The following is a 10,884-nucleotide window of genomic DNA, read 5'->3' on the forward strand; positions in this document are numbered from 1 at the left end:
GCAAAGCCCGCAGCCCCACGGGCTGTGGGGCCACGCGAGCGGCTGCCAAAGAGCTTTCCAACGAGGCACGGCTTTCCCTCCTGGCTCTTCGGGCGTGGGAGCTGTGGCCAGAGACGCGGCCCTACGGGAAAATGCTTCGCAGGCTGGCACGGCGGCGCCAGGTGGGCGTCGGTGGCGCCGCGGCTGACGGCCGGCGGAAAGCCCGCAGCCCCACGGGCTGTGGGGCCACGCGAGCGGCTGCCAAAGAGCTTTCCAACGAGGCACGGCTTTCCCTCCTGGCTCTTCGGGCGTGGGAGCTGTGGCCAGAGCCGCGGCCCTACCGGAAAATGCTTCGGGGGCTGGCGCGGCGGCACCACGTGGGCGGCGGTGGCGCCGAGGCTGACGGCCGCCGCAAAGCCCGCAGCCCCACGGGCTGTGGGGCCACGCGAGCGGCTGCCAAAGAGCTTTCCAACGAGGCACGGCTTTTCCTCCTGGCTCTTCGGGCGTGGGAGCTGTGGCCAGAGCCGCGGCCCTACCGGAAAATGCTTCGCAGGCTGGCTCGGCGGCGCCAGGTGGGCGCCGGTGGCGCCGAGGCTGACGGCCGCCGCAAAGCCCGCAGCCCCACGGGTTGTGGGGCCACGCGAGCGGCTGCCAAAGAGCTTTCCAACGAGGCACGGCTTTCCCTCCTGGCTCTTCGGGCGTGGGAGCTGTGGCCAAAGCCGCGGCCCTACCCGAAAATGCTTCGCAGGCTGGCTTGGCGGCGCCAGGTGGGCGCCGGTGGCACCGAGGCTGACGGCCGCCGCAAAGCCCGCAGCCCCACGGGCTGTGGGGCCACGCGAGCGGCTGCCAAAGAGCTTTCCAACGAGGCACAGCTTTCCCTCCTGGCTCTTCGGGCGTGGGAACTGTGGCCAGAGCCGCGGCCCTACCGGAAAATGCTTCGCAGGCTGCCTCGGCGGCACCACATGGGCGGCGGTGGCGCCGAGGCTGACGGCCGCCGCAAAGCCCGCAGCCCCACGGGCTGTGGGGCCATGCGAGCGGCTGCCAAAGAGCTTTCCAACGAGGCACGGCTTTCCCTCCTGGCTCTTCGGGCGTGGGAGCTGTGGCCAGAGACGCGGCCCTACCGGAAAATGCTTCGCCGACTGGCTCGGCGGCGCCACGTGGGCGCCAGTGGCGCCGAGGCTGACGGCCGCCACAAAGCCCGCAGCCCCACGGGCTGTGTGGCCACGCGAGCGGCTGCCAAAGAGCTTTCCAACGAGGCACGGCTTTCCCTCCTGGCTCTTTGGGCGTGGGAGCTGTGGCCAGAGCCGCGGCCCTACCGGAAAATGCTTCGCAGGCTGGCGCGACGGCACCACGTGGGCGACGGTGGCGCCGAGGCTGACGGCCGCCGCAAAGCCCGCAGCCCCACGGGCTGTGGGGCCACGCGAGCGGCTGCCAAAGAGCTTTCCAACGAGGCACGGCTTTCCCTCCTGGCTCTTCGGGCGTGGGAGCTGTGGCCAGAGCCGCGGCCCTACCGGAAAATGCTTCGCAGGCTGGCTCGGCGGCGCCAGGTGGGCGCCGGTGGCGCCGAGGCTGACGGCCGCCGCAAAGCCCGCAGCCCCACGGGCTGTGGGGCCACGCGAGCGGCTGCCAAAGAGCTTTCCAACGAGGCACGGCTTTCCCTCCTGGCTCTTCGGGCGTGGGAGCTGTGGCCAGAGCCGCGGCCCTACCGGAAAATGCTTCGCAGGCTGGCTCGGCGGCGCCAGGTGGGCGCCGGTGGCGCCGAGGCTGACGGCCGCCGCAAAGCCCGCAGCCCCACGGGCTGTGGGGCCACGCGAGCAGCTGCCAAAGAGCTTTCCAACGAGGCACGGCTTTCCCTCCTGGCTCTTCGGGCGTGGGAGCTGTGGCCAGAGCCGCGGCCCTACCGGAAAATGCTTCACAGGCTGGCGCTGCGGCGCCACGTGGCCGCCGGTGGCTCCGAGGCTGACGGCTGCCGCAAAGCCCGCAGCCCCACGGGCTGTGGGGCCACGCGAGCGGCTGCCAAAGAGCTTTCCAACGAGGCACGGCTTTCCCTCCTGGCTCTTCGGGCGTGGGAGCTGTGGCCAGAGCCGCGGCCCTACCGGAAAATGCTTCGGGGGCTGGCGCGGCGGCACCACGTGGGCGGCGGTGGCGCCGAGGCTGACGGCCGCCGCAAAGCCCGCAGCCCCACGGGCTGTGGGGCCACGCGAGCGGCTGCCAAAGAGCTTTCCAACGAGGCACGGCTTTTCCTCCTGGCTCTTCGGGCGTGGGAGCTGTGGCCAGAGCCGCGGCCCTACCGGAAAATGCTTCGCAGGCTGGCTCGGCGGCGCCAGGTGGGCGCCGGTGGCGCCGAGGCTGACGGCCGCCGCAAAGCCCGCAGCCCCACGGGCTGTGGGGCCACGCGAGCGGCTGCCAAAGAGCTTTCCAACGAGGCACGGCTTTCCCTCCTGGCTCTTCGGGCGTGGGAGCTGTGGCCAGAGACGCGGCCCTACCGGAAAATGCTTCGCAGGCTGGCTCGGCGGCGCCAGGTGGGCGCCGGTGGCGCCGAGGCTGACGGCCGCCGCAAAGCCCGCAGCCCCACGGGTTGTGGGGCCACGCGAGCGGCTGCCAAAGAGCTTTCCAACGAGGCACGGCTTTCCCTCCTGGCTCTTTGGGCGTGGGAGCTGTGGCCAAAGCCGCGGCCCTACCCGAAAATGCTTCGCAGGCTGGCTTGGCGGCGCCAGGTGGGCGCCGGTGGCACCGAGGCTGACGGCCGCCGCAAAGCCCGCAGCCCCACGGGCTGTGGGGCCACGCGAGCGGCTGCCAAAGAGCTTTCCAACGAGGCACAGCTTTCCCTCCTGGCTCTTCGGGCGTGGGAACTGTGGCCAGAGCCGCGGCCCTACCGGAAAATGCTTCGCAGGCTGCCTCGGCGGCACCACATGGGCGGCGGTGGCGCCAAGGCTGACGGCCGCCGCAAAGCCCGCAGCCCCACGGGCTGTGGGGCCATGCGAGCGGCTGCCAAAGAGCTTTCCAACGAGGCACGGCTTTCCCTCCTGGCTCTTCGGGCGTGGGAGCTGTGGCCAGAGACGCGGCCCTACCGGAAAATGCTTCGCCGACTGGCTCGGCGGCGCCACGTGGGCGCCAGTGGCGCCGAGGCTGACGGCCGCCACAAAGCCCGCAGCCCCACGGGCTGTGGGGCCACGCGAGCGGCTGCCAAAGAGCTTTCCAACGAGGCACGGCTTTCCCTCCTGGCTCTTCGGGCGTGGGAGCTGTGGCCAGAGCCGCGGCCCTACCGGAAAATGCTTCGCAGGCTGGCTCGGCGGCGCCAGGTGGGCGCCGGTGGCGCCGAGGCTGACGGCCGCCGCAAAGCCCGCAGCCCCACGGGCTGTGGGGCCACGCGAGCAGCTGCCAAAGAGCTTTCCAACGAGGCACGGCTTTCCCTCCTGGCTCTTCGGGCGTGGGAGCTGTGGCCAGAGCCGCGGCCCTACCGGAAAATGCTTCACAGGCTGGCGCTGCGGCGCCACGTGGCCGCCGGTGGCTCCGAGGCTGACGGCTGCCGCAAAGCCCGCAGCCCCACGGGCTGTGGGGCCACGCGAGCGGCTGCCAAAGAGCTTTCCAACGAGGCACGGCTTTCCCTCCTGGCTCTTCGGGCGTGGGAGCTGTGGCCAGAGCCGCGGCCCTACCGGAAAATGCTTCGGGGGCTGGCGCGGCGGCACCACGTGGGCGGCGGTGGCGCCGAGGCTGACGGCCGCCGCAAAGCCCACAGCCCCACGGGCTGTGGGGCCACGCGAGCGGCTGCCAAAGAGCTTTCCAACGAGGCATGGCTTTTCCTCCTGGCTCTTCGGGCGTGGGAGCTGTGGCCAGAGCCGCGGCCCTACCGGAAAATGCTTCGCAGGCTGGCTCGGCGGCGCCAGGTGGGCGCCGGTGGCGCCGAGGCTGACGGCCGCCGCAAAGCCCGCAGCCCCATGGGCTGTGGGGCCACGCGAGCGGCTGCCAAAGAGCTTTCCAACGAGGCACGGCTTTCCCTCCTGGCTCTTCGGGCGTGGGAGCTGTGGCCAGAGACGCGGCCCTACCGGAAAATGCTTCGCAGGCTGGCTCGGCGGCGCCAGGTGGGCGCCGGTGGCGCCGAGGCTGACGGCCGCCGCAAAGCCCGCAGCCCCACGGGTTGTGGGGCCACGCGAGCGGCTGCCAAAGAGCTTTCCCACGAGGCACGGCTTTCCCTCCTGGCTCTTCGGGCGTGGGAGCTGTGGCCAGAGCCGCGGCCCTACCGGAAAATGCTTCGCAGGCTGCCTCGGCGGCACCACATGGGCGGCGGTGGCGCCGAGGCTGACGGCCGCCGCAAAGCCCGCAGCCCCACGGGCTGTGGGGCCACGCGAGCGGCTGCCAAAGAGCTTTCCAACGAGGCACGGCTTTCCCTCCTGGCTCTTCGGGCGTGGGAGCTGTAGCCAGAGCTGCGGCCCTACCGGAAAATGCTTCGCAGGCTGGCTCGGCGGCGCCAGGTGGGCGCCGGTGGCGCCGAGGCTGACGGCCGCCGCAAAGCCCGCAGCCCCACGGGCTGTGGGGCCACGCGAGCGGCTGCCAAAGAGCTTTCCAACGAGGCACGGCTTTCCCTCCTGGCTCTTCGGGCGTGGGAGCTGTGTCCAGAGCCGCGGCCCTACTGGAAAATGCTTCTCAGGCTGGTTCGGTGGCGCCAGGTGGGCGCCGGTGACACCGAGGCTGACGGCCGCCGCAAAGCCCGCAGCCCCACGGGCTGTGGGGCCACGCCAGCGGCTGCCAAAGAGCTTTCCAACGAGGCACGGCTTTCCCTCCTGGCTCTTCGGGCGTGGGAGCTGTGGCCAGAGCCGCGGCCCTACCAGAAAATGCTTCGCAGGCTGGCTCGGCGGCGCCAGGTGGGCGCCGGTGGCGCCGAGGCTGACGGCCGCCGCAAAGCCCGCAGCCCCACGGGCTGTGGGGCCATGCGAGCGGCTGCCAAAGAGCTTTCCAACGAGGCACGGCTTTCCCTCCTGGCTCTTCGGGCGTGGGAGCTGTGGCCAGAGACGCGGCCCTACCGGAAAATGCTTCGCCGACTGGCTCGGCGGCGCCACGTGGGCGCCAGTGGCGCCGAGGCTGACGGCCGCCACAAAGCCCGCAGCCCCACGGGCTGTGGGGCCACGCGAGCGGCTGCCAAAGAGCTTTCCAACGAGGCACGGCTTTCCCTCCTGGCTCTTTGGGCGTGGGAGCTGTGGCCAGAGCCGCGGCCCTACCGGAAAATGCTTCGCAGGCTGGCGCGACGGCACCACGTGGGCGACGGTGGCGCCGAGGCTGACGGCCGCCGCAAAGCCCGCAGCCCCACGGGCTGTGGGGCCACGCGAGCGGCTGCCAAAGAGCTTTCCAACGAGGCACGGCTTTCCCTCCTGGCTCTTCGGGCGTGGGAGCTGTGGCCAGAGCCGCGGCCCTACCGGAAAATGCTTCGCAGGCTGGCTCGGCGGCGCCACGTGGGCGCCGGTGGCGCCGAGGCTGACGGCCGCCGCAAAGCCCGCAGCCCCACGGGCTGTGGGGCCATGCGAGCGGCTGCCAAAGAGCTTTCCAACGAGGCACGGCTTTCCCTCCTGGCTCTTCGGGCGTCAGAGCTGTGGCCAGAGCCGCGGCCCTACCCGAAAATGCTTCGCAGGCTGCCTCGGCGGCGCCAGGTGGGCGCCGGTGGCGCCGAGGCTGACGGCCGCCGCAAAGCCCGCAGCCCCACGGGCTGTGGGGCCATGCGAGCGGCTGCCAAAGAGCTTTCCAACGAGGCACGGCTTTCCCTCCTGGCTCTTTGGGCGTGGGAGCTGTGGCCAGAGACGCGGCCCTACCGGAAAATGCTTCGCAGGCTGGCTCGGTAGCGCCAGGTGGGCGCCAGGTGGGCGCCGGTGGCGCCGAGGCTGACGGCCGCCGCAAAGCCCGCAGCCCCACGGGCTGTGGGGCCACGCGAGCGGCTGCCAAAGAGCTTTCCAACGAGGCACGGCTTTCCCTCCTGGCTCTTCGGGCGTGGGAGCTGTGGCCAGAGCCGCGGCCCTACCGGAAAATGCTTCGCAGGCTGGCTCGGCGGCGCCAGGTGGGCGCCGGTGGCGCCGAGGCTGATGGCCGCCGCAAAGCCCGCAGCCCCACGGGCTGTGGGGCCACGCGAGCGGCTGCCAAAGAGCTTTCCAACGAGGCACGGCTTTCCCTCCTGGCTCTTTGGGCGTGGGAGCTGTCGCCAGAGCCGCGGCCCTACCGGAAAATGCTTCGCGGGCTGGTGCGGCAGCGCTACGTGGGGCTGGGGGCTTTCGTGCTGCCTTTAGAATCTCACAACCACCCTTTCCCACTTGGCGCTACACCAGCCTATAGAATTTCTATTTTCAAGTCAAGACAGTGCACCACTTGACATTATGCAGAGCGCTACCCATCAATACATGCTCAAATAAAGAATAGCCAATGGACAGTGCCATCGTATGTTAATAAGTGTCACATCTCATTGAAGACAATGACAGAGCGATACAACGTAAAGCGTAACACAGTACGGGGCAGTGCCAGGGAATACGCCGTCACAGAATCACCCATAGAGAAATTGACAACGGAGTGCAGTCTTACGACAGAATCTCTAAAGCCGCCGTTAAGCCAGTCACAGGCGGTACAATGCCACACGTTACAGGATACAGGGCAGTACAACCCGATTCGCAGACAAATATATTAGAGGAAATTACAAAACTCCCAATACAGTCCAGTACAATGCCAGACAGTCTCAGATGTCGGTCAAGACAATGCCAGGGCAACGCAGTGCAAGACATAACGTTATACAGGTCAGTACAAGGCAATACGCAGTCAAATGAAGAACAGTAAACTACGATACCCAAACCACACTGCAGTACAATGGCAAACAATGGCAAACAATCCCACATGTCGGTCGAGACAATGACAACGCGAGACGGAACACCGTGCAGGGCAGCGCAAGGCAGTACGCAGTCAAATAAAGAACAGCTGACCAGAAAACCCGCACTACGCTGCCGTACGATCTCAAAACGTCTCGGATGGCAGTCAAGGCAATTACAGGGCAATACAAAGCACCACGTCGCAGTACACAAGGCAGTACAAGGCAACACTCAGTCAAATAAATAACAGACAGTCAAAAAATTCACAGTGCAGTGCACTACTCTGACACCATGGGTCAGATGGCAACCAAAAGAAGGACAGGGCAATACAAGGCGAGAGGTAACCCAATACGGGGCTGGACAAGGCAAGATGCAGTTGTGGCGGGTGGAGCGATTCACTTCAGTCCTGAGAGAAGTAGAGAAACATTTAGAAACATCAACACAGTGATTCGACAAAGGCAGCAGTGCACGTAACATCCCTTTACCAGGTTCCGTGGCCACGTCCCCCGGATAATTTATTGCACAGGGGCCAGGGTCAGACGAGCTGTTAGGGAGACCCTCCCGTTGAGCCGCAACCCCCTTGCTTTCTAAACTCCTTCTTGAAGAGCAGTCTGAGTGCGGCTGGATCCAATTCCTAGCCCTGGACTTGGGCAACGGTTCACCTCTAAAGGATTGTATCCGCGCCATCAACCCTTTATATCACTGAGCTAAGGCTACGAGGTTTAGCGTGGTATCAGTCACTTACCGAGACTCTGTTGCGGCAAGGGATCTCTCAGCCTTGAGGAGCAGAACCTGAAGCAAGCGTCCCCGCTCAAGGGCACATCCTGGTGCTATGACAGACTATGACAGGCAATACTATGACAGGGCAATACAACGCAAGACGTAACTTTACACAGGGCAGTACAAGGCCAATACACAGTCAAATAGGGAACGACCGATCACAAAATTGATGCACGGTCAAATAGAGTACAACAGCCTAAGAAGCTCTCAATACAGCGCCTGTCAACGCCAGAATACATCAGATGGCTCGCGGCACGGTGAGAGGGCAATACGACACAAGACTTGGGAAAATACAGGGCAGTACAAAGCAATACGTAGTCAAATATAGAACAGCCGATCAAAAACACCCTCAGTTCGGTGCGGTACAACCCCAGAGAGTGTAAAAGGACAGTTAAGACTATTTCATGGCAACACAACGCACAATGTAACACAATACAGGTTGCTACAACGCAATACAGAATAATAAACAACCGATCAAAACGCCACAATACGGTGCAGTACGATCCCACACGGTCTCGGGTGGCAGTCAAGACAACTATAGGGCGACACGATCCAAGATGCAACATTACACGACAGAGCAGAACGGAAGACGCAGTCAACTAAATACCAACCGATTAGGAGAACCGCAATACAGTGCGGGAGAAAACAAAAATAAGTGGAGATGCCAGTCAAGACAATGACAGAGCAATACGAGGCAAGAAATAACGCAATACAGGGCAGTACAGTGAAATACACGGTCAAATAAATAACTGATTAAGTATCCCGCAATACCGTGCGATGCAATGCCAAAACGTGTGAGACAGCAGTCGAGGCAGTGACAGAGCTATACAATGGAAGACATAACGCAGGGCTGTACAACACCGAAACGTATCAGATGGCACTCAGAACAACAACATGGCGATACAACGCAAGCCGCAACACAATACAAGGTGGTAACAAGGCAATACACGGGTCAAACACAGAACAACGAATAAAACCTGCACAATACGGATCGCTGCAATCCCAGAACGTCTAAAGTGACAGTGAACGGAATGACGGGGCAGTACAATGCAAGATACAACACTAGACAGGGCAACACGCATTCAAATAACGCAAAACCGATTAAAAAACCCACAATACACACCAGTACAATGCCGGAACAGATCAGATGGCAGTCCGGGCGAATAGAGGGCAACACAATGCCAAACGTGACACCATACAGGGCTGGACAAGGCAATACGCTGTTGTGGCAGGCCGAGCGGCTAACTTCGCCTCTAAGAGAGAAGCAGTGAAACATTCAGAAACATCACCACAGTGATTCTCCAAAGGCAGCAGCGCACGTGACGGCGCTTTACCAGATTCCATATGGCCACGCACGCCGGATTATTTCCTGCCTAGGGGCCAGGGTCAGACAAGCTGTCTGGGAGACCCTCCCCTTGAGTCACGAGGCTCGGAAAGGACCCCCTTGCTTTCTAAACTCCTTCTCGGAGAGGAGTCTAGGTGCGGCTGGATCCAATTCCTAGCTCGGAAAGGACCCCCTTGCTTTCTAAACTCCTTCTCCGAGAGGAGTCTAGGTGCGGCTGGATCCAATTCCTAGCCCCGGACTTAGGCAATGGTTCACCTCTAAAGGATTGTATCTGCGCCATCGACCCTTTATATCACTGAGCTAAGGCTACAAGGTTTTGCATGCTATTAGTGACTTACTGAGAATCTGTTGCGGCAAGGCATATCTCAATCTCGAGGAGCAGAACCTTAATCGAGCGTCCCTGCTCAAGGGGAGATCCTGGCACGGAGGCCCCTGCCATGCAGAAGTCAAAAGGCTCTTGGGCTGTCCACTACTTATGGGGTAAGCCAATTGACTTATAGTCACATCAGCACGGGAACAAAATATCTAGGTCCCCACTGTGTTGCCAACCATCCCCCAACTTCAAGTACCACTCAGAACAACTCCATGGATGATTGGGGCGCCAAAACGAAGGGGCGCCCACACCACCCCAGCAGTCAAATAAGGAACAACCAATGGAACTTTCACAATAAATAAGTACAATCCCAGACAGTCCAAAGTAACAGCCAAGACAATGACAGACCAATACAGTGCAAGACCTAACATCATACAGAGCAGTAAAAGGCAACGCGCAGCCAAGTCAAGAACAGTTAAAATACCCAAAATCCAGTGCAGCACTATGACACTGTCCCAAAACACAGTCAAAACAACAACAGAGTAATGCAACACGAGCCGTAACACAACACAGGGCAGCACAAGGCAATACACAGTCACACAAAGAACAGCCAATTAAAAAACCCACAACAGAACACCCTACAATCTCAGGAAGTCTCAGAGGGCCGTCACAGCAAATACAGGGCAATACGGTGCAAGACAACACAATACAGGCCACTGCCAGCCAATATCAGTCAAATAAATAACAGACAGTCAAAAAATTCACAGTGCAGTGCACTACTATGACACCATGGGTCAGGCGGCAATCATGACAACGACAGGGCAACACAAGGCAAGACGTAACCCAATACGGGGCCGGACAAGGCAATATGCAGTTGTGGCGGATGGAGCCATTCACTTCAGTCCTAAGAGAAAAGTAGAGAAACATTCAGAAACATCAACACAGTGATTCTCCAAAGGCAGCAGCGCACATGACGGCGCTTTATCAGGTTCCGTGGCCACGTACCCTGGATTATTTCCTGCCTAGGGGCCAGGGTCAGACGAGCTGTCTGGGAGACCCTCCCCTTGAGTCACGAGGCTCGGAAAGGACCCCCTTGCTTTCTAAACTCCTTCTCCGAGAGGAGTCTAGGTGCGGCTGGATCCAATTCCTAGCCCCGGACTTGGGCAACGGTTCTCCTCTAAAGGATTATGTCTGTGCCGTCAACCCTTTACGTGGCTCATAAAAAACAGCTGATGAAGGAAGTGGCAATATGGTGGCCTACAACGGCAGAATAGATCAGATGACAATCAAGACAACAACAGAGCAATACAATGGAAGACGTAACACCACACGGGGCCGGACAAGGCAATACGCAGCCACATCAGAACCCATGAGAGACATCACACTACAGTCCAGACCTAGGACAGATTCTCTAACGTGACCGTCAAGACCACGGGGCAATACAACGCAAGACGTAACACAGGCCATATGCAGTTGTGGCGGGCGCAGTGATAAAATTCACTCCTAAGAGAGAGGCAGAGAAACATTTACAAACATAACAGCAGTGATTCACCAAAGGTAGCAGCGCACGTGATGGCACTTTACCAGACTGCACGGCCACGCACCCCGGGTCATTTACTGCCTTGGGGCCA

This window comes from Larus michahellis, unplaced genomic scaffold (assembly GCF_964199755.1).
Source record: "Larus michahellis unplaced genomic scaffold, bLarMic1.1 SCAFFOLD_76, whole genome shotgun sequence".
Taxonomy (NCBI): Eukaryota; Metazoa; Chordata; class Aves; order Charadriiformes; family Laridae; genus Larus; species Larus michahellis.